At 40.9% G+C, this 24,438-nt stretch overlaps 1 long non-coding RNA gene across 1 annotated transcript; it reads right to left on the bottom strand.

Moving 5' to 3' along the window:
- Positions 1 to 10,304: 10,304 nt before the first annotated feature.
- LOC116653242 lies at positions 10,305 to 14,891 on the bottom strand. The gene is made up of 3 exons (XR_004306788.1): positions 13,240 to 14,891; positions 12,958 to 13,132; positions 10,305 to 12,858 (listed from the first exon to the last, which is right to left on the bottom strand). It is a non-coding gene; the product is annotated as an uncharacterized LOC116653242 (long non-coding RNA).
- Between the last annotated feature and the right edge of the window lie 9,547 nt (positions 14,892 to 24,438).

Here is a 24,438-nt window from a genome sequence, read left to right as displayed (position 1 = left end):
CATCTTAATTACCACATGCAATCCTGGTCATTATGGCTCAAGAAATATTCAGTGGAGGTGGAGAAGGCACAGAAAAGGGCGACTAAAATGATCAAAAAGATGGAGCAGCTGCATAAAGAGAGGAAATGATTGAAAATATTGGGGCTGTTCAGTTTGGAAAATATAAAGTTAAGGTTTATGTTAAAATAAAGGTGATGGGCATGTTGAATATGGAACTGTGTGTCTGCGCTACCTGATGAAATTTGTAAATCAGTTTAAAATTAGCAAAAGAAAGTATTTATTTCTACATTAGCCTGTAAACTGCAGCTCACCACAGGTGGTATCAACAGATGGAGAAAAAGACACATTCCTGGCTACAAGAAACAAGAAGTCAGGAGGTAAGGAGGTGCCATCTGATGTCCCTAAAAGGGGAAAAAGGCAGCAGTGTCCTCACTCCTGTGCACCTTTCAAACAGTACCCATGTTTTCAACGCTGAAGGAAGAAAACCATGCCACACAGAGCAGTGGTCTTACTCAGAGGGACTCTTCTTTGCTTTTCTGTTTTAAGGTTGCTGCCTGTGCAGAAGAGAAGTGGTGCTAGCTGCATGACTCTAAAGCAGAAACTGATCAAGCTGGTGGTATGGTAGGATGGATTACTGAAACAGTAGCTGGAACTTTTCCCTCTAGGAAAGGAGAACGTTCCTGGAAATGCAGAGTTTTTTTTACAAACAACAGACTTTCCCCCGTTTTCTCACCATTGTTTTGAAACGTTAAGTAGTGACACATAAACCATCCAACTGTAAAGAGACAGATGTCACAATGCCATATGTCTCCATAAAATACAGATAAAAGTGTATCCTGTGTGAGTAGATAAGTTCTTATGAAGTATTTTCTTTCCTGTTCTTTTTCATGTACCTTGGTTTTGGTAAGTAAAGAACACTATACCTGCAAGCTCCTATATTCCATTTTCCACCAGGTCTACCTGCAAACCCAGTCTAGCAGATGGTGTCCCTGCCTGTAGCAGGGGAGTTGGAACTAGGTGATCTCAAAGGTCCCTTCCAACCCTTACCATTCTATGATTCTATGATCTCTTGTAAAAGCCATCTAGTCTCACCTCCCTGAATCTCAAAGCAGTTCTGTGAAAAATGCTGCCTATCCTTGGTGTAAGAGAAGAAGAGCAACCAGAAGAGTGGAGTAGCCCAGTTCATGTGTACCCATTAAAGCTGTTGTTGCTCAGATGTTTTATGATAGAATTTCCAGACCTTTGTTCTTGCACTTCATACATACACTTCAAGTCTTCTTGTTTCTGGTCAAATAAACTCATGTTATCCTTCTGTGCGATTCCAATAGGCAGTGTAAGAGCTACTTGAGTGTGAATTGTTTGCTCATGAGCTTTTTCCATGCTGAAGGTACAAATGGCCTTATCCTTTCTTTCCCTTATGCAAACCGTAACACTTGCTAAATAGAGGTCAATTGTTCTAGAATTTTCTCTCAGCTGCACTATAAATAATAAATAATAAACAAAGCTGTGTGAAGCTAGGCATGAAAGATACTGGTAGTTTGCCATTAATCTTTCAAGCAGTAGCCAGCTATATCCTGTCAGTTGTTGTGTGGTTTGCTGGATCTGTTTTATGGTTGTCTTACTGGATACCTTGTGTGTTCACGTTTGTGGGGACCATTTAAAGCTCATTTCAGGTGAGACACTTGTGTGTTTGGTGACAGAGACCAGTTGTACAGTCAGCTACCAGTGCAGCTGATCTGGATTCTTAACATTTGTTATATTTTTTTTCAGACTTTTGCCAAAGACCCTAGATTTTGCAGTTTCTTATTTCCAGAGTCGTGTCAAGTGCTATTCAATTACTTCTCTCAGCAGAAACCCAGAGTTATGAATCTGTATACTTTGTCCCAACTGCAAATATCCTAACATAGTGGTTTCCAGTCTATGGCACACCTATGCAGAAATCGTACTCTGTGGTCTACATCTATGTGGTAAAGAAATATTTGAGAACTTAAATTCAAAAGAGAGCAGCTCACTGTTCTGAACCAAAGATGTCTCAAAAAGATAAAGACTGGGTCTTCATATATGAAATTTATCACACTATTCAAATCTTTAGTAGAAAATACTAGGTGAATGAAAATTGAATAAACCTTACACACCACAACAGTATTCTTCCTGCTTGATATTTTGGGGTTTTTTTTGTTTGGTTTTGATGGCTTGGGGTGGCTTTTTAAAAAATCTCTTTTGATTGCTTACAATATGACAGTATTCTGCTTTTGGTCTGATATGTTAGGTGCTGACAAACAAATAGAATTGTTTATTCTATAAGCATATAAGCAGTGGGGGTAGAGCCCTGCTGGAAACCCTCAGAAGATGCCAGTGCCTCACTGACTTTCCTGATCCTGCTCTTCCTGCTATAACTTTTCTGCAGCTGAGCTGAGCAGGAAAATAGCAACAGGACTGCAAGGTATGTCTGTGACAGAGCAGCTGTCAAAGTGCAGCACTACGTGTTGTGTATTTCTTTGTAGACCTGCCAAGAGCTGGCATGCTGAATAGATAAATCTATGATTCTTAGAGCAATGCGTCACAGTGACCTCAGACAAAAGATCTCTGGGTCGAAGTGTGGCAGCTGCTGCAGCCCTTTGCTTTCCAGGCTCCAGATCTGTTTTATTGTATTTCACAGGGATATTTGTGTAACCCAGAAGCAGTCATGAAAGAGACAGAGCTTCTGCTGGTACATGAACTGAACTCTTGTTTACCATTTGGACAAATCCTACCTTTGGATAAAACTTTGGACACGGTATCTTAAACTACAGTAGATCCAGTGAAGGCAGAAAGTGGCCATTTGTACTCTGCAGGTGAGATTTATCCATGAGCCAAAGCTAACATAAATCTCAGACTTATGCCTTTCTTTGGAATTTCAGCAATGCTTCGCAGAGCTAGCTCCAGGCTTCTTGGCAATGCTGGCCAAAGAAATTAATAATTTAAAAAATGCCTCCTGCCAGAGAGCAGATCTAGAGACAGGATGGACCTGCAATTGAGAAATGTGGGGAGCTGCTCTCACTTCTGTCAGAAGGGCAGGGGGTGGCCGTGCCTGCTGCTGCCAGACATCCTCCCCAGCGTGCTCTCTGGCTTTGCAAAGCGAGCAGAAACAGGAAACTGGCTCCAGCAAAGCTTCAACTGCCAAGGATGTTGTGTCACTGCCCGCAGTTATTGCCAGGCTTTGCTCACAGTCAGCAAACCAAGCTGCGCCAACTTGGAGACAGTGGCTCTCACAAGGCATAATTTCACCCTGCCCATACACAGATGCTCTTCAATGGCACATGAAAGGATGTTGTAGCACGGAGCTTTAGTTTATGTTTTAAGCTTGGGTTTCGCTGTTGATGGGAAGCAGCTTTTCCTTTTCAGTTTTGTCATTCTGTAGAACAACTCACGGCCACCATCTGTGTGGGCACAGATACTGGACCATGGCTTGCTAGATCTGAGCTCATTTCCTGCATCAAGCCACAGATTTTATGCATGACCTAAGGAAGTTACTTCAACTCATCTAAGTATTACTTCTCCACTTGTATGAGGCTTTCAGCTTCAGTGGAATTTGTTATAATAACTCCACTTAGATGTGAAAGTCTAACAGCAGAAGCCACAATGAAGACACCGTGGTTACCTAACAGGCTCAGTGCAACCACTGTTGGTTTCACTGGAAGCTGCTATGAGTTTAAAAATCATGTCCCTCAGATTTTTCCCATGTAAATCCTAGAAGTTTGAGCCAGTGACTACAATGTAGGCCACTGGCAATTTAGTAATAATGTTTCTGTCCCTGCTCACTAGCATCACTGAGATTCAAATGGTGCAAAGGGAGTTGAGCCATCAGCACTGAGTGGCAATTCACAGGACTAACCCTAAAATAAAGTTGGTAGGGGTTTATTGTTCTTAGCGTTAGAGTGGACAAGTAGTAGAAGATGGGTGCCTGAGGCAGTGTGACACTGAGAACAACTGGAAGAAGCATCTTGGGCCATGGGCCAGACTGGTGCTGTCATGGCCCTCGGAGCTCGTTAGGTAAGATGTTTGCAGTTTCCCAAGATATCTTGTCTCACTATGGCTGTGTGTTTTCTTTTCCTCTCTGCTGGCTGGATCAGATCCTCCCCGCCTCTCTCCTGTTCAAGCTGCAAAAGCCATATTCTTTGCACATGCAGTATGTGTCATGGAGGTGACCTGTCCCTCTGTGCTGCTGATGACAGGAAAGCCTCTGTCCCCCAGCAGCACCACTCCAAGCACAACTGTTAGCTCCTGCAGCACAGCGAGTGCTTGTGGGTAGGGAGATAGGGTGTATGTGGCCAGGGAAGAGATGATGGAAGGAGCTGTGGACAGGGACCTCGGGTGGAAGTCATCTCCTTGACTCAGAAAGTCCTGCTCATTTCTCCATGTTGTCCACTTGGTGCTGACCGTATGCAGAGCAAGATTCTGCTCAACTATACCACTGGCCTTAATGAAAAGATGATAATGCCTGTCTTATCCAAGTCAATGTGCCTACGCATAAAATGTAGCGGTTTTGGACTACTTTGATTTTCATGAGCTAAGGAAACTTATATGGGGGCAATTATGTTGTCCTCGTAGTACAAATAAACATCTTGTTTGCTGACTCCACTATTTGTGGTAGAGGGAAAAATAAAGGATTCATAGCTGACAAATGATTTCTAACAAAGACTAAACTCTGAGGAACTCTTTTTGCCAGTGCCTTTCATATTGCCCCATAGATTAAGCTGTAGATGTATCTCTTTTTTTATGAATGTGAAAATTTCCTTATAGAAAGATTCACCCTCATTCTGTGACCAGGTGGGACAGAATCAGAGCTCTTCTGAAACCTGTTGCGTATGCAGCCCCCTTGGCGGGACTATTTAAGCAGTCAACATCATAAAGCACCCCTAGAAAGGGGACTGTTGATCCTATTTTAAAAAATGTGTTATTATTTGGGATATCACTGTTCCAATTACATCCAGTGTGAGCAATGTTTCAGAAGCTGGGCATTGTGAGTGGCCTTGCTTTCATGCTCCAAACCCAGTTGTGTTGTTGTCAGATATGCAAAAGAGGAGGTACTCATATTCAGGAACTGCATGTGAAAAATTTGAGCCATGATGGACATTGATAGAAATAACATAGAAAAGAGGATTTTATATTTTAAAACTGGGGGAAAAAAGAGCCCTTTTTGAGTAGTGTTTTGAAAGCATCCTCAGAATGGACAAGGCAACCCTGGCAAAATGCTGTCTGTAAAGCAACGAGGACAAGTCAGATAATAATCTATTGCTCTTCCTTTTATGAGAGGTATGCTGGGTAAGTAGAAACAAAATGAACCACAGAATTACACCTTTATGGTATCAGAAATGTCACCCGAAGGAAATTAAAAATGGCGCACAATTGCCAGCGTTATTCCCTGCCCTGGACATTGCAAAAAGACCCTTGAGTTTCCCTTTGGCAGAACTTCAATTTCTTGATGATTTTTTGTGTGCACACAACAGTGCCCCAGTTGGCACATCTGGGTCTGTGCCCTGTCTGTACCTGCTTAGCAGGAATGTAAACATGGCTCAGACACTGCTGCCATTAGCTGCGTGATCTCACATTAGCCAAGGGGAAATGATAGCAGTGTTTCTTCTGTCTCTACACTGTGTGTGCATATTCTGTGGCAGAAGGAAACGGTACTTTTTGCAGGTGAGCTATAGAACAGAGAATTAAATCCTCGTGACTCAGAGAAAGGAGAAGTAACATAAAGCAAAGGTTAAATTTACAGACGTGCCACTCATTCGCTGTTCAGCTAAGGGAGCAGTAGAGAAAGACTCCCAGACAGATAACGTGACTACAGTCATGTTATGTTGGCTTTTATTTGTCTTTCCTGGTTAAAGCTATCATGCTACAGATATTGCACAAGAACTGATATGGAAAAGCCAGCTGCATTGCTTAGGTGAGAGCAGAGCAGCACTAGGGCATTTCAACATGTTCCAGAGGCCTACTAGACAAGGGAACTGCTGGGAGTTTGCAAAGAACCCATCCCCTTAAAGCTCAATAATATGTCTGGGATTCTGCTAAATTTACCAGTGTTTCTTGCTTGAAACATCTGTCCTGATGTTCAAAGGAAGGATTTGAGTAAGGACATCCATTGCCGATTTCTAATTCTGGCTATTAATTTTGAAAAAAATCCCTTTTCCTTGTGTCTGACTTCTCTGTAATTTCAGAGTACATATATGAATGTACATGTGTGGTCGTGAAAAAGGCTTTTGTAACTCTTGGCAAAGAGCCTTTTTCCTATGTAACTTGGGAGATGCTTGTGGAAGAGCTGGAAATGTATCATGTATTTTACTTCTTTGTCCTTTGAAGACAGGAGTACTGCAGGAAATACAGCTACCAGCTTCTGCTTCACAGTGTGTTTCTCCACCGTGCCAGTGCTATGACAGTAATTAAAATGACAGATAAACAACATTCACGTTTGCTATCCAAGCTCAGCAATGGGGAAACTCTGCACAGCCCAAGTTAGAGCTGTGTGAACTGCGTTGACCCTTGCCTGCACCACTTCATCATTACGGGAAGGTGATGCAGTTGATTATTATTGCTATTTGGAACAGAGGGTTTGTTTAATGCGGGATTAGTGAGAAAAACAACAACAACATATACTTCTCTAGGCATACTCCCTGCAAGGACAAGAGAACTTAGCTTTTTTTCAATGGGAATCCTGCTGCTTATTTAATAGCAGGTGGGATTAAACCCTGTAATAGGTCAAAGTGGGAGGAACTAGAGTGACATTCAGGACATATCTAAGCATTTACTGGTGTGGTGTCCAGGTTCTCTATGTACCACCACAGTGTTTTGTTTTTGAGAGCATGGGCATGAGCAGATAGCACATGCAGCCTTGATACTTCAGTATCAACAAGAAGCAACTCAGCTCACTCTGTCAGGGGGAGAGCAGTTGGCGTAACTTATCCAGCAGAACAGCTGATTCTGTGAAATGTATCTGAGAATTAGTCAAACAGACCAACAGTGAGTACAGCCTGTGGTTTAATGACAGCTGAGCAAAGGTTCTCATTGTACTAACAACATCCTGTGTCTCTGTGGCAGTGATGTGGTATATGCACACGTACTCCTTTGCAGTCAATAACTTCTCATCAGATTTTCACACCGGCTGATTTGGCTGTTATTTAACAAGTGTGTTTTTCTCTTCCTGCCTTGCGTTTATTTTTGTTGCTGTTGCTGCAGTAGTAAAATAATCTCAGATATTCTCAGAAATTCTTCAGAGTGCTGCTAATGTTTTGCTTGATGTTTTGTTCGAAGAGGTTTTGCAGGGACTTTTAAAATGTCACATCTGTTCTCAAAGTGCATTTACTTAATTGGCGTACAGTGCTGGATGGGATTCAGTACCTATGCACATACCAGCTAGGTACAAAGCTGTCAGCATACCTGAAAAAGAAACATGAGCTCAGCTTCCTCAAGAAGTGTGGCAAGCTCTGATGATATGGGAGATAGCACAGCAGGGTGATACCCGTGGCAAATGATGGACACAAGCCCTGCTTGGTGGTGCCAAGCAGAAGAAGAGGAAATCTTTCTATGAAAAAACCTTTTACATTTGTTGACCTTTCCATCTGGGTAAAAACAATATCAATAGTGTTAACATCTCATATAATATCTGATCTTTTCTCATGTCCTTTAGATTTCTTACACATAGGTATTACTTTTTGTAATATATCTTATGTTTAGCACACAAATGATGAAACACAGCTTTTCCCCAGTGCCTTTTATTATAGATATCAACATGCTGAATCAGTGAGGTCATCTATCATCCCCATTTAAAGGGCTGTGAAACAGAGAAATGAAAATAAAATGTTGTGCCGCACAGGCCAGAAGTGCAGTGGCAAAGCCCTGAACAGAATTTAGGACTCATTAGTTGTAGCCCAGTGGTCTCTCTGCTAGGAAATGATGCCTTCTTATTTTATAGAACAAAAATATCAAAACGTAGAGCCACAGCATTGAAAATATCAGAAAAGGCTTGAAAGAAAGCAGTAGAAAAATGTAAAATCACACAATAAATTTTGAAACAAAATGCTTTCTGAATGAAAAGGCAAAACGATCTGTTCAAGTAATGACTTTCACATTCCACTGCGCTTGCTTTTCCTAAGACATTCCCAGTTCCCATAGATTCCTCTATAATTTGCAATCCTATACTGATATAACTATATTTTTTTTTCTTTCCATTGGAAAAATAATTTTTTTGAACATTTTCACTTGTTTTAGAGGAAGATGATAAGGAAAGTATGTAAAGCCAGCAGGGCTGCTGGAAGGCCAGTAGGTCTTTCTGTTCCTATTTTTTTTCTTTTATTTTGTGAGCTTCACAAATGTGCTGTAGGCTTAGTTTGTGCTTCAGACACATTTTATCTGACAAATCATAACTGATGCAATATGATTTAAAAGTCTCCGCCATCATGCAGAAATTACAATTCTCTCCCCAGGGACCTTCCCCAAAACATAAAGCAGAGCCTTCCTCCTCATTAAAACATTTTGTTGTGTGAAAATGACAATGAGCCATAAAATCTGGAGGGAAATGATTGCTGCACACTAACATATGCTCAATGATTTCAATACCAGAGCGTGTGCAGGCTGTCAGTTGCACTTCAAGATGAGGAAATGAGCTTCTTTATCTTGTCCGGATGGAGGGCAATTTAGAGGGACATTGCAAGCAGAGCAGTTGGGCCCCAAAAGCGTTTTTTTCAACACAGCAGCAGGATATCCAGCAATCTGCAGTACGAAGGCACTGTTATTTTTTGTTTGCAAAAGCATGTCTTCCTGTCCCTTCGCTATTCCTGCTTCACTTTTCTTAAAGCCGATGAGAATAATTGTCGCTGTTATTATTATGTGCAAAAACGGCACAGAAAGAAGATAAAGGTTGCCTACTCAGGCACTCAGAAGTTAGAAAATAATGGGATTACTGTTGCCTTGGCAACATTTCCCTCTCCTTCCCCTTCCCCCAGTTTCATTCCAGGAAATGGCTGAGCCACTTTGCTGAAACTCTGCAAAATAATTAAATAAAAGATCCAGCCAAAGAGAGACACCTGGCTTGGAAAACTTTCCCTTCCGTGCATCTGTCAAAATGATAAACAGAAGAAAAGCAGGATTTTGGGAACAGAAGAAGAAAGTAATGCTGATTGTACTAGTAGCTCCATCTGCTTTTTTATTTTTTTGTTTATTTTTTTTTAAATTTTGCTTTTAATTTATACTACAGACATCCCTGGAGGCTGTTCTTGGAGCATGTCCCTTTGTTCTTCAAGGCACAGGATCATGTACACAGCAGCAGGATGGGGGTCAGTTTGCTGCTGCTGCTGCTCGAGGAAGGAGGACTTCCCACCCCAAGAAAGAGAAGACCAGGGGGAACTTGAGAAGGCCACATTGACACTGGAGGCGCAGCTTCAGGGCTTTTAGCACTATGCGTCACACTCGTGTGACCCATGACCAACCTGTAATGTTGTGCCTGACGCATATGAAGAGCTCTGCCTCTCTGGAGAGCGTCACAGAGGCTGCAGGGGTCCAGAGCTGGCAGCCCTCTGGGACAGGCGACAGCACCCAGTGACACCTGGTGCGTCATTTGTAGTTGAGCTCCCAGTAAGGTCAGGCAGGAGACTGATAAATGACCTCACCTTGTCAACACTGCTGTCATTAGTGCTGTTATCACCCTGCAAATGGGAACGTGAAGGAATTCATATCCCTGCCCTTGCCAAAGCTGGAGAGCAAGTGGGAACAGGAGCTGTGGAGGTGATTGTTCACACCATTTACATTCTCCTGCAAAGCAGCGCAATGTTTGGTTTGTAGCCAAAGGGATTTTGTAGCTGATCATTAAACATTATTTCAGATCGATGGAATTTATAGGCTCTCTGATGCTGACAAGGTTTCTTTCAGAGGAGGGACAAAACACTTCAGCATGCACTGGCATGGCTAGAACACTAACAAATCACTAGCCTGGTAGAAAGCCCAGAAATGCTCTCACGCCCCTTTTCTCATGCAGCCTGTCTGAACTAACAGCTCATCTGAAAGCAGCAGGTAATGTAGCCTGTGCAGGGGCTGGAAATAGACCCACCTGACCACTCTGATTTTGACAAGTAATTTGACAGCACTGTGAGTGGCAGGAGCAGTATGATTTATTCAAAAGTTTAGGACTCTGGAAAAAATAAAAATAAAAATAAAAAAGAAACATGACTAAATTTGCATGTAATTAGATGCATTTTAAAATCAAAACATTTAACAACTAAATTATTTTTTCTTCCTTTGTTTTTTGCTTGGAGCACAGTCAGTCCTGTTGCTTAAAATTCCCATTGAATGCATTTTGGTGGAAACCCTCTGGCAGCCCCTCCAAGTACCTCCATGTACAACCAGCAGTGTTGGTGGAGTTTCATCAGCACATGGGAGACATAAGGGGCTGGTCAATCTGGCCCATCAAGTCCTGGTTTGCAAACTCTGCTCAACTAAGGTATACCAACAATTGGATCCACAGGTCCTGACTGGTCTGTTTGTGAAAATTATCTGAAGTGACAAGCCAGGTCACTCATGACTGACTCATATAAGGTGACTGGCTCATTCTTGTATGGGGTGCGCTGGGTGTTACAGCTATTGGTGACCTCACACTGAACACTGTGGCCTTTTGGTTCAAAAACATATGCTTCAGTGAGATGTAGTGTGAATTTGGTAACCTCAGTATTCTATGATAAGTGTTTGATTTCACAGAGGAAAGCCTGAGGACATTTGAAATGTCTTGTTTCTGCAACTCTGAACCAATTTCTTTTCATCAGGTAACACCTGGTGCTTTTGTCAGTGCTGAGCAGCACTTTACGTTCCATACTCTAGAATCTTTGGATCAGTTATGCATGGATGCAAGAAAATAAAACCCCACTGTATATTTTCACTCACTATCTGTCCTGTCCCTGCCACTCTAACACACATTTCAAAAGACGACAGTGCTCTGCTTTCCAGTCAAAACATTAAAGAATGCTTCTATCTGTCTAAAATACTTTATTTATAAATATGAGAATGTTAGGTAATGTGAGATATGCTACAGACTGCAGCTTGCTTAATACAGAGGAGCAACCTCAGCAGAGCAGTCCAGATGTGCACTGGCTAAATATCTGGCCTATAAATTGGTGGTTAATAAACATGGAACAATGTATCAGGTATTTGGCTAGGAGCACCAGGCTGTTAACATCTGCTGTGAAGTGAAACTGGTTGTTCTCAACTTAATACATACATGTGCTTTCCTGTACATTCACACAGATAGCTGGATAGTGGCTCTATAGGTGGCCAAAACCGAGCTTTCACCAACAGAGGGGAATGATCTGTGATGGAATTATCTCTGGTATAGGTATTCCAGGTTCCATTTAACACTGTGATAGTTCTGAAGACTGCAGACTGGTCTTGAGTAAGGACTATTTTTGCAACAGAACAGCACATAAAAATCTAAACTGTGCTGGAAATTTGGGAGCAAAATGCATTTAATCAGGACATACAGCCTGGGAAATGCTCTCTGTTGTATTCCACACCAGTGAAAGCTTCTCTTGATTTGATTTGTGTGCAGTGGAGCTTCATGACAAAGATTACAGGAAGTGTTGGGGCAGATTTACAGCTGAGAGATAGATGTAGAGGGATTTTCAACCAAGATATCACTGACAAAAAATGTTTTGGCTAAAATTATTTTCCCTTACTGTGACTTCAGTCAGGGAAGACACCAGTGTAGCACTGTCAGGGCACCCAGCAGCACAGAATGCCACCACAAAGGAAAACTATTTACACTGAAAGGGAAAAATTAGTTAATGACCTGGATTAAAATAGGAAACAAGGCGTCATGTTCTTTTCTTTGAAAGTTAAAATGATAAGAGCTTTGATGAGTGGACGCCATAATCAGGGCCTTGGTTTTATGCCTCATCCAGCTGCAGCTCCTCACCTTATACAGCCATCCATCCATCTCAGCTTGCTCAGGGATGTCCCTGGTTTCTGCACTTATAACTAAATCCACACTGGAGGCTTTGAGCTTGAGCCCACTCATTTCACATGGGGTTGATATCATTGAGGTGCATGTTTCAGTATTGTCGGGATTGGGAACAATTACCCATCTGCTGTTAAATCTAATAGCAATTCTGTTTCACAGTCTGTTGTAATTTACACCCTGGTTATTATCATAACTGAATAAATGACTCTGTCACATCTTTGAACTCCCAGCCCTTTGTTGCCACCTCCCAGTGGAGAGGCAGTTACCTGCCATATAATTGCTCTTAAAGTGTCTAAGAGCAAAGTCACACAAACTTAAATTGCTGCCGAAGGTTTGCTTGCTTGACTTTGTCCACAAAGGGGTGTGTGTGTTTGTAGAGCAAGTCACGCTTGTCAGCTGGGAGGAAGTAAACACCTGCTGGGAAACAGCTAGAGCAGATTTTAAGCTTCTTTTCCAGTGCTCTCACCATGTGGCTGCTCCATATCCATGGTGGTGCAAGATCAGCAAGGCTGGATCTGATCACTGCCATCTGCTGCTCTCTACATGGAGAATAAGGAGTACCAGAGGGACCATAGCCCTCTCCCTGCTGCAGCATGATGCTGAGTGGTAGGGCAAAGTAAGGTCTCTCTCCCAGTACTGCTCTTCCACCTGATGTTGCATTTCACAATGTGAACATACTCTTCCTGTCTCCTGGTTCAAGATGAGAAACCCTGTCCAGGTTGGCAGTACTCCTCCTGATCCTTCAGCCAGGGAGATCAACTTCCCTTAGGTGGGCAGGTAGCGTCAGTGGGTTGGATCACCTGGCAGATGTGATCACATGCAGAGGCTAAATCAAAACTTGAAAATCGAGCTTGTGTTTAAAATATTCATCCAGGGTCCTAAAAGAAATGGAAATAGAATAAGCCTTCAATTCAGTTGTAAGGCTGAGCCTCTTGAAAATTATTTCAAGGATTTCCTCTTACAGTTACAGTAAATACCTGCTTTCAATATTCACAGTCTGTTTTTGCTGCTGTGTGCAATTTTTCTTATCTTCTTTAGCCTTTTTCTGTCAGGAGTCTTCAAGCACCTAATTCTGTTATGACTTTTGATTTCTCAAATAGAAGTATGCATCTCATCCAGGTCTGAGGAGCGATATACCACCTCATCTGTCTACTGCAAGAAATCACAACAATTACAAGAAAGTACAGACTATACCACTTGCTTTACTATAACTTAGAGACAAACTTGAAATTCTCAGATAAGCTTGAGCAGATTCTTACCTTTGTCATGAGGAAGCAGAGATCTGAAGTCCACTGAGGCCAATTAGGTGGTTATAGACTTGGAGCACTTTGAATCATCTCCACAAATAGCACCATTAGCCTGAGTGACCCAAGCACCACTCCTGTCTGCATGTGTTCAATGATCTGTCGGCACTGTTCTGAAGATGTGAGTTTAACTTTGCTCTCATTTTCTTCTAGGCAAAGGAGAGATAATGCTGTATTTGTTTTTAGATGTAGTATGCCTGCATTATCACAAAATACCTCTCTCATTTCTCACAGCTGTGAAGTAAAGGAAGTGGAGCACTGCCAAACACATCAAAATTTTTTGCCATTTATTGGTAACATGAGAGAGGAAATAATCCATTTTATGTTTCACCATGTTTGCTTATCATTTGATTTAGTTCTCCTCTGCCATGGCTAATTATTTTAAAATAATTGTAGTTCTAGGTCTCTAAATATATGAATAAAACATGTCCATGCATACCATGTATGCCATGGTATTAACTGTGGGAATGGATATACTGGTTACATGAAAAATCAAAGAAATGTTAATCAGATAAAGCAAGACAGCAGGTGGCCAAGATATCAGTAAAGCACATGTCTTATAGTGCGTGCATCTCTCTGCAAACAGGAAGATCACTTTCATGGCATCACTAGATATACTATGTCACCAAAACAGCCAAAGTCACCAAAATGTCATCATTCAATGCTCTTTAAGCAAGGGTAGGTGCATTTACTACTCGACCCATCCAGTGGCTGCCTTGTCCTGATTTTCCTTCTGGAAACACACATTCCAGTCATGTTGGTGAAGCTTTTTTCTACCTCAGGTGGGTAAGAGTGAAGTCCTGGAGGGAAAAGAAGCCCACCAACCCCAATGATGGAATTGAAGCTCCTTCTCACCCCATCATAATGTGATAAAGAAATCTTACATATTTTATATCTCTGTTTTGCTTTGGGGTTATCAGGAATACTAAGAGACACACTCTTGTATCTTCTCCCAGACCTTCTGGGCTTGCTTGCTGCTTAACTCTGTTTCCAAAAGATGTCTGTGGTTACAGAAACAAAGGTGCAAACTACACATCGCAAAGTCAAATAAAACGTGAAGTTTCTTACTTCAGAAGTAGATACTGCCTTGACTGCTTACTTTAAGTCTTTGGATGATGGGAGAAGCTCAGCGCCTTCATGAGCATTTCTGGGGCCCAGGTCCAGTCTCTGCAGGAAGGCCAGGCTTTGTCATGATGTGCCTCTTGGTGCCCTCTCAGCACCCTGGGTGTTGACCTTCACACAGACTGAAATATCTCCTCAGTGATGTTTTGGATTTCAGGGCCTTTCCTGTGTGGTATTTTGCTGAAGAGTGGAGTCTGGGGAGAGACAGGCTTTGTTCTTCTCTTGCAAGCTGAGCTCTCCTCCCATTTCCCCTCACAGATCCCTTTGCAGGATATGTTTTTATTGCACCCTCGCTCTCTTCGGTTCATGCAGAGTTGTTCATTTCCTGAGTGTATGTGACCAGATGCGTGGCTGTTGTTAGTGGTGTAAATCCTCAGCCTTCAGATGAACCAAAAATAAGCTTGTGGTGTTTGATGTGCCGTGCTAATGGGACAGGGATGGTTTGAGACTTCTGATTTGCATAAAACCAAGCACTTCATCTGTGCCTCTAGGAAATAACAATAATTCATTAACATCATGACCCCATGTTTCTTTTTGAAGGCAGATGAGGAGCTCTAGGTTGGTTCTGCAAATATTTTTTGTTCCTTTTCTTTACAAGGTAATGCGTCTCCTTGAGTCTTTTTTCTATGCAAGCAGCAAAGGTTGCTCTGATATCAGCTACAGGGGTGAGATGTAATGTGGATTGCTGTGAAATCCCCCTTGACAGCTACAGCCAAAGTGAAAATAGCTTACAAACAACAAACAGAAACCTTTCCTCACCTACAGACTGCTTCGGTTCTGTAATTGTCAGAGATAAACCCAAACACTTCAAACAGATATAGGGCTTTTGAGAGACAGAAATCCTTCCCCAGAATCTTTCAAAATTCATAATATAAAAGCCACATCCTCTGGAGAATACAACCAAGACAGCGATCAGAAAGAGCTGCCCTACCAAAGGTCAATGAAATCCAAAATAACAGTCTGCCGAGGCAGACAGTCTGCAGGGTTCGCCCCCCTCCCATCTCCATTGTTGGCTGGGGAATGGTGGGGTGTGTATGTGTGAAAGTGGAGAGAATGGGGGAAAACACTATTGTCAAAGGAGAAGAGCTCTGAGGAAACCTGGCAGGGATTTTGTTCCCATTAGTTCTAATTCCTGTGATGTATGACGAGAGTGGGTTCAGAAAACAGAAGGAAACATGCTGATAATAAGGGTATTTTTCTGGAAGTGCTGGGAATAGTTAATGTGTCTTGCTTTTGTGGTCTCACATCCTGTTAAAGTTAGTGGAAGTGGAAAACTGAGGATGACATCCAAGAGCTGGTAATCTCTGAAGGTGAATCCTAGTTGTGAGAGGTACAGCCAGGTGAGGGAGGTATCTCAGTTGCTGCATGAACCTGGACAGGTAAACTAGTTTAGATGCCTAACTTTCAATCAGCTGCAGTTCACTGGGATGAATCTTAGTCTTTCCTACAGCCAAAGGCTGATACTCCAGCCTATTGAATTTTGTGCAGGGAGCCCCAACTACCTCTGAATTAAGTGAGACCATGCACGACAAAGCCAAGTTGTCAGTGTTCTCATTAAGATTTGGCTAAAAGTGCTGGGACATCTAGGTACTTAACTGCATCTATTTTAGCACAAAGCTTTAAATGTTTTTATCCTGTCTGAGCAATCCCTACAGAATCAGCTTTTCTGGAACGTGAAACCCTATTGGGCTGTGTAAACAAGCCACATTCAGCTGAATGCAAAGCCTCACTACACTTTCAATTTCTGTAAATTATGCAAGGATATAAATGATGAGTACATCAGTGAGATAGACCAGAGGCTGACTCATTCATGTATTGATTCATGCATGGTTTATCTTCATGCCTTGCAGAAAAAAAACAATTAAAATGGTTACACTAAGCTGTAAAACTTGAAAATGGTGTTGGATGGGGAAGCGTGATCTTCTGCTTGAAGACTGGCAGATACACAACATAGGTTGTGTATTAACCATCTTCTAATTTGCATCCCTTTAAATGTTTCTCGGTTGTGTATAACCAAACTGGAAAAAATAATTAGCTTGAAATCTAGGGGAAATTCACTTTATATTGTATTACTTTAATGTAATGTGTTTGTTCAATACTCTTTCTTCTCCTTGCCTGAATAATAAAAATAATAATAAAAAGATATTTCTATTTTTGAATCTTTGTGACAGCAGAAATAATAATAGCAAGAATGAATTCCTGTGATTTGGGAGTGTGGTCAAGCATATTTGGTATAAATTTGAATTAGAGGTTGTAGATAAACAAGCAGGAAAACCAGGGAAAGAGGACGTTCAAGTTTCCAAAAAGAAAGAACAAAAAAGAAAGGACAAAGAAAATAAATACATCCCTTGCAATCTTCAGCCAATCAGGGTGTAGGAATGATACAATTATCTTCAGTGTGTGGGTGAGTAAACTATAATTCTACACTCTCATTATCTGTGATGATAAAATGTTATAGAAAGAGGAATTATTATTATTATTATTTTATCTTCAGAAGCTTTCAAGAAACAAAAGATATCACATCAACAGACTGAATATATAGGCAGTTTCTGGAATTGCAAACTGTTTATCTGTAAGCTTAAACATAAATAAAGTCAATTTACACAAAGGCAAAACCACGTAATGGATCTGCTCCTGATTCTTTTGGCTTCTATTTTCATTAGCTAATGCAGACACTGAGAAAACTGTGTGTTGTTTGTCATTAAGCAAGCTTTAGTCATCTGCCATTTTTGCATTTTTTTGATTGGATGCTGCTAAGGGAAATGAAAGCTCTGTAGTGGTTGTACATAAGAAAAATAACTCCAACACTGTGCTGTGGAAAGCTATGCTTTCATATAGCTTAATCTTTACCACCCCCATATTATTAAGTTCTTTTCTTTGGTGGAATAGTTTTAAGCACAGCATTAACAATACCTACTTTTATGTACAGAGTTTTGAATTCATAGGTTGACTGTCAGCATAACTCTCTACACCCGGGGTGGTTGTAACCCAGCATGTCAGTGTATAGTGGCTGTTCAAATTGCATGCAACAGATTTCACAAAATTTGACTGCCAAAACTGATTCAAACAGAGAATTTTATTTTCAAAGCCAAAAGACAGGTAAAGCCAGGTTTAAAATATTAATGCATTCCCCACCCATCCTTTCTTGTTTGTTTGTTTTATCTGATTACAGATGAGAACACAAGGCTGAACTTGATTCAGAATTGCACAGGAAGCTTTGACTCCTTGCAGCCCTCAGCAGCAAGGCAGTCTCACAAATGCCATCCTTTGTTGATGTTTGAAATGGAAGCCTCTCATGCCAGTTGAAGTATAAAAAATCTTTCTAAAAAGCCCTAAGGAGCTTTTCAAAATGCTGCCTATCCACTCTCCATGCCTGTACAAATTTTTGATAGCAAAGGAACACATAATATCTTTTCACCTAACTTAGCAAACAACAGTGTATAAACAGTCTATATGCCAAGAGTTGGTTCTGTTTTATCACTCTCAGGAAAAGTAAAAATGACACAGTGGCAGCATTTCCTCTCTCTGCAGCATGGCTTCCAGTAGTAGGTGCTTTGCAAACACACTTGAAAACCATCACTTTGCCTTTTAATGATGTAATGCAAAGTATCTAACTGCCAAAATACCACATAAGGTCAAATAAGAATATTTCCTTTACAGGTTTAGCATTTTTCCTCCAATTTCAGAGGAAAATCAACTCAATTCTGTAGTGAGAAGTTTTGCAAATTTCCCACATGAGAGAAAGAAAATAAAATGCCTAAGAAGCAGAAAATAGAAGTGCTAAACCTTTGATCCTGGATTTGAAGCTAATCTATGCAATTAGCAGTGCTTTTTGTCACAAAAGGAAGAGTCGCAGGAAGAAAAGATGGCATAGAGCACAAAGAAGAGATCTGGGGAAAAACTGAGAAAGTGATGCTTCAATCATCTTCACAGCCACACAAATTTTTCCTAAAGAATAAACAAAGAAGATGAAAAAATATGAGAGAAATAAGAAGAACAGCAGCAAGCAAACTCCAAACAATTCCGAACAATTTCTGCCAGGTTATCTCACCGTAGGCAAAATTTAACGCTATCGCATCAGGGAAGCAATGTTCAAAGGAGGGGTTCTCAGTGTGCAAGAGCCATTATAGGGATGTGAATTTGGTTTCCAGCTGTATACTTTGTTTATTAACTTCTTCCTGTCTTGACAGGTTGCTTACAGCTACAGGAAAGTGAGTATTCAGTGGTTATTTGTTAATACAGATTCCCATAACCATGAAGAACTTCTTTGACCTGGCAGACCCAGTGCATGGATTAAGGGCTGCCAGATAAGGAGGTTGTTTAATGCATCTTCTCTGATGAAGCAGAATCATCCCCATGAAGTGAAGCACATGTGTAATTATCTATAAGTACCAGTAACCTTCCCTTTCGCCAAGATCCTTTCAAGAATCACCTTTAAGAAACTATTGGGCAGTGTTGGATCCTTTGCCAGTCCTGCCTTACAGCCACTGGCTCCTTTGTGCATGGTGGACTGGTAGGGTTTCAGGTTCCTGGGCTCAGACACACACTGTGTAACAATTTTGTCCTGTGTGTCATTTAAGGGTGTTACAGATTGTTACCAGCTTGAACTTATGTGCAAAGTGGAGATCTCCATTCTCACACTTTTTCCCTCTCTTAATAAAAGATGAAATACCTATATAGATATTTTAAAAAAAATATTTGGAAGAGCACAGCTGGTATGTATCGATGATGGGGCCATCATCGTAGAGAGGTCGGATTCTCAATGAAAAGGAGTCTGTGACATTTTTTCGGTGAACACTTTGGTAGAGAAGACTTTTATCCCCGAACTGAAAGGATGCCAGCCAAGGTAGTTTGCAGCTTAGACTGGAGCTCAAAACCATCCCAAACTGTGAGACTGCCAGCTGTGAGTTCGTGGCTGTAATTTGTTTCTAAAAGAGGTAAGAATTAAAGTAGGGGTATTTATTTATTTATTTACTTAGACTGAATTTTATGATTGATTTCTGATTTCCCTATCCACATCATCTTTTAGCAAGTACGGATTATCTAAGTGTTCTTAAAAATATTACTCAAATTTATACCAAGTGAAGATACAAATGTCTTATTTAAAAGTATGTGCAGATGGAGTGGAAAGCTGTGTACCTATTTTGATTAGCAGAAAATGGCCATTATAACTTTTCGAAATAATGTAATCATAGAATCATACAGTGTCCTGGGTTGAAAAGGACCACAATGATCATCCAGTTTCAGCCCCCCTGCTATGTGCAGGGCAGCCAACTGCCAGACCAGGCTGCCCAGAGCCACATCCAGCCTGGCCTTGAATGCCTCCAGGGATGGGGCATCTACAACTTCCTTGGGTAACCTGTTCCAGTGTGACACCACCCTCTGTGTGAAAAACTTCCTTCTAATATCTAACCTAAACCTCCCCTGTTTCAGCTGACTCTTTAACTTGATTACTAAAAATATATTGGTTTAAATAAAAGCTATTGCTGTTTAAATCTGTGCAATGATGAATAAATGTCTGCAACAAATTCCTAATGAAATTCCCCAGTTGCTGGTATTAATTTTGTAATGTCCTGTTTTATTAGAATATAATTTTCGAAAAAAAAAAAAAAAAAAAAAAAAGATTTTTGACTGCTGTCCTTGGGCAAATCAGTTTCTGACACTTTGACCCCAATCAGAATTGCTTTGCTGATCACTCACAGTATGCTGACTGCCAGTTTCTTAATGTTTTCATAATGAATACAGCAAATGCTCTGTCTGTGGCCCTTCAATGGGGATTGCCATCCTGGAGAACTGCATTTTATCTTCATAGCTTTCGAGACATGCTGCTGGCAGCAAGGAGCGGCTCTAGTCTACTTCCTAACTTTGTTCAGGAGTGTCTTGAAGTATGCCCACATAGTGTTCATGTGAGGATACATTTGTCAAAATTGTCTTTTGCAAGGTTGTCCCCTGTGAGAAAGGGATGTGTTGGACTGAGGCAACATGGGGTGAGAGTCTCTTACCCTTGTGACTCATGCAGGGTAATGGGCAGAGATATCTACTATGGCTGCTTCTTGGCTAGATCTTCTTTCCATAGTTGATAACATAATTTAGTCCTTTGCATTTCTAATGCCAGCTTATTTCTGTGTTGTACTTGTGATGTTACACAGCTTGCCAGCAAAGGCTCTGTGTTCCCCTATCCAGTACTGTGAAGCTAATTAATCCTGTAATTTAAGGTTTAGTGACAGTTCTCTGCTGGTGTTAGAAATGAGAATTGGCTTTTCTGACAGCAGATTGCAGGTTGCATAGAGTAGGAGGAAATAGTCTCCAGATTTCCAAAGGCAAATTAGGACACCCAGAGATGGAAATCTGGACATGAATCCAGTTCAAAGCACATTTAGATATTCATCCACCATTCAGCCAAAGGACCGAAGTGTGCCTTCAGTGGCATTCCTTTGATGTTGGTGAAACCACGGAGGCTTGAAGTTACTTGGTTTATTTATGCATACTATACATTGAAAAATGGATGAAACAGATGGCATTTGAACTTTCTCATAAATTTAATCATAACTCAGAGCTTCCTGGCTTAAAAAAGTTATGTCTGCATAAGTGGACCAATCTGAACTAGGCTTTTTGCCATAATGTTACTTATCTGTGCTGTCTAATGAGTTGCAACTTAATGAAATTTGTTATCTACAATATAATCAATCATTGAAAGAAATATAAAATAAATCTCTCTTTTTCAAATGGGATTTCTCATCGTATTTTTGCTTTTCTCTTATAATTTGTTTAATTGACATTTTACTTCTAACTGTACTGGAATCTGATTGTGAAGAGATCTATTCCCAGCTAAACCAACTGATCCGTTATATTGGTTCTGAATGAGACAACTCGGAAGTTAGATTAGCTGGTTGATGGCAGCTTTGACAGGTATTAGAAATGTCCTTAGCTTTCTGAGATGCCAGAATCAGACTGAGCTACCAAATCAGGCACAGATTTAGCAGCCATGTGGGGATATCTTGGCTACGGCTGGTGAGGATGGAGTCATGCAGCAGCTCTTTGTGGCATCAACACCTAACACGCTCTGGCACCAAGGTGCTACAGAAGAGCCATTCTGGCCCCCAGAATCTGATACTAATCTCACATAGTGACTTTATTTCTTTGTTACCTCTTGGGAAGTAAAACAAGCATGGGCTGCACTGGTTGATGTGTGCTGGGTTATTGACCAGACACACAGAGTTCAACTCACTGCATTTTGCGAGCAGCCTGGGTTTTCTGCAGTTGGCTCAGACTGGGGGCATTGTCTGGTATAAGAAAGAAAACAACATTTTCATTACAAACTGCAGTCCCTGTCAGCATGATCCTTTGCACTGCTCCGAGGCAAGAAATGCAGCCTGAGAGTAGCATATGTTATTTCCTCTGCTCTGCACCTATGGAGATTATTCTCTTCATTATTTCTAAAGTTACTTAACAAAGGAATCAGAGACATCAAAACTGAAGCTTAAGAGCTGTTTGTTTTCACCTCTCCACCCTGCTTGTGTTTATTTAGTGGATAGTCAACAAATAACAGGCAGCAACCGAGCATGGACAGAGTGATTAGCTGGGAAAAAGTAAAGTCTGCTGCTTACTTCCACTGCCTCTGGCAGCAAAAAACAGTGTGTGAAGCATCTAGTTCAGTGTAAGCTGAGATACTACATCAGAGAAGGATATGTTTCATATATGGTTAATTTATATGGACCAGAAGGAATAAACACAATCTTTTCATCTTTGGAGAAGATGGCAATCAGTTAATGGAGCAGGGTGTAATCTCATTTCACATGTGAATTCTTGGCATGTCAAAGAAGGGCATTCCAGAAGGACTAACTTTAGCTAAGGGCTAAAGTCCAGTGGGGAAAAAAGAGAAGCTTTTCTAGGGACAATTTGAAGAGGCTTCTAATTTGGGTGCTCTGAACTTTGCACTGGGGATGGCAGGCTCTCCCCTGGCAAAGCAGAAAGCCCAACACAACAAGTGCTGTGTGCCTTCAGCCAGCCCCTGGGGAGAGTCCACTATGATTGCAGTCCTGAGCCTATGCAGGTTTGATACAGCTTTTGGTGTCTGCATTAAAGTCTATACAGTTTGCTGTGCATTTCTGCAGCAATTGTATTTAAGATATGTAAATAGTGCTGTCAGAACAATGAACCAGCAACACTTCCTAGAAATACAGCAGAGAACACAATTCTGGCATAAGACTTTTATTTTTAAGTTTTCAGTGAGATTTTTTTTCCTTTTCTATTTTAAAACAGCTTCCAAACAGCAACTCATGCCAGGAAAAACAGAGCCATTCTCTCAATGACAACAATGCTCATTGTGTTTTCTGTAACAGATGCCAGGATTTTATCACCAGGCCAGACATTAACCCCCTTGGTATCATTCTGAAAGGAAGCATCCGTGCACCCCACTGACTTCTGTTCCCTCTGGTGCTTCATTATGCCTCCTACCTTTAAAGCTTCATGCGTACTTCCTTGCCTAATACATCAAGAAGATCTACTGAGCTGACCCTACTTTTTTTCCTCTCCTTTTGAAAAGGAGAATTTGTACTTTCTGGTTTCCCATCAAACGCGTAAAAAACAAACAAACAACAACAACAACAAAAAAGAACTACAGCTTGGTTGTTATTATTATTTATTTTTTCTTGTAAACAAAAGGAAAATATTTGGATATGCAAGTATTAAAAAGCTTTCTGCTCACAGGGGATGACTCTTTCCACAGCAGTATCCATTCAAATGATACCTGTTCCAGTCAACAGATTTCAATACGTGGAAATCTGAGACCAGCAGTTATATATTAAAGATACGGAAAATCTCATTGGAAGTGATCCCAACATCCCTTCTACTTGTAAGATACTGTAGTCACTCAGCCTCACACAGATGTGGAAGGAAAGTCTCTGTTGAGTCCCTGAGCACCACAGCAAAGAAGAGAGGCTAATCCTCCAACTGCCAGAGGGTTTCAGTGAGGGATGTGCTTCACTGAGCACATATTTCTGTGTGTACTTGGCAGTAATGTGTCTATAGGACCAATTCTAAAAATACTGCAATGAAACTCACAGCTAACGCTGTTCCTCTGAGAGGAATGATTTGACATAAAACAGTGTCAGTCAACAATGCTAAAGCATATGCTTAAGACAAACTTCTCCTGCAGTGCCCCAGTCGGTTTTAGTTACAAAAGGCAAATGGTAACCATCTTTAGTTCTAATTCTTACTGTGTTCTGATATGGTCTTTTCCTTTAGATTTCAAAGAAATTGGACATATCAGATTTATTTGTGTTTTTACAGGGAAAAATGGAACTCCATGTTATTTGAATAAAACTATTTTATTTATTTATTTTACTAGAAGAACTTTGTCTTTTGAATACTGGAGAAGTAAAAGCAGATTCTGTAGACTCATTTACTATTACTCATATTTGATATTGTTGAGGACAGCTAGATTCCCCTCTTTGCAGTACCTCTGACTAAAAAGAGAAAGATAAACAGGAGAAAATCAGATGAAGCTGAAACATTTTCATTTAGATCCACAAGAACAAAACCAAGTGCAACACAGCATTAGCCCTGGGATCTGAGTCACAGGATATTATATTGTAGGAAAGTAATGATTAGGATTCGTAGAGGAAGGCTCAGAAATAAAAATATCATTTGCAGTCACTCTGGGTAGGATAACAATTATCTGTCCTCATACTTCAATATATAAGTTGATTACCAGCTGGGGAAAGTTTTGAATTTCCCCTAGAGCAGTAGTATTACAGAATTGTCAAGTACACCGCAGGGAATTCAATGTTTTCCTCTGGAACATCTGCCATGAAGCATTGCCTGAGAAAGGATATGGAACCAGGCAAATCACCAATCTATTCCAGTGTTAATAAATCCCTAAATAATTTCAGCAAGATAATGTACGCTACCTCTCTGCAAATACTCAGAGTGAGAGGGGCAAGATATGGTTGTGTGTAACCGTGTGCAATGGTGTGGGTGTTTGAAAGGGTGCAGGAGGTTGTTTTGAAGTACTATATTCTATTTTTTAAA

The sequence above is a fragment of the Coturnix japonica genome, chromosome 1 (genome assembly GCF_001577835.2).
Source record: "Coturnix japonica isolate 7356 chromosome 1, Coturnix japonica 2.1, whole genome shotgun sequence".
NCBI lineage: Eukaryota > Metazoa > Chordata > Aves > Galliformes > Phasianidae > Coturnix > Coturnix japonica.
This window is presented reverse-complemented; position numbering and strand designations above follow the sequence as displayed.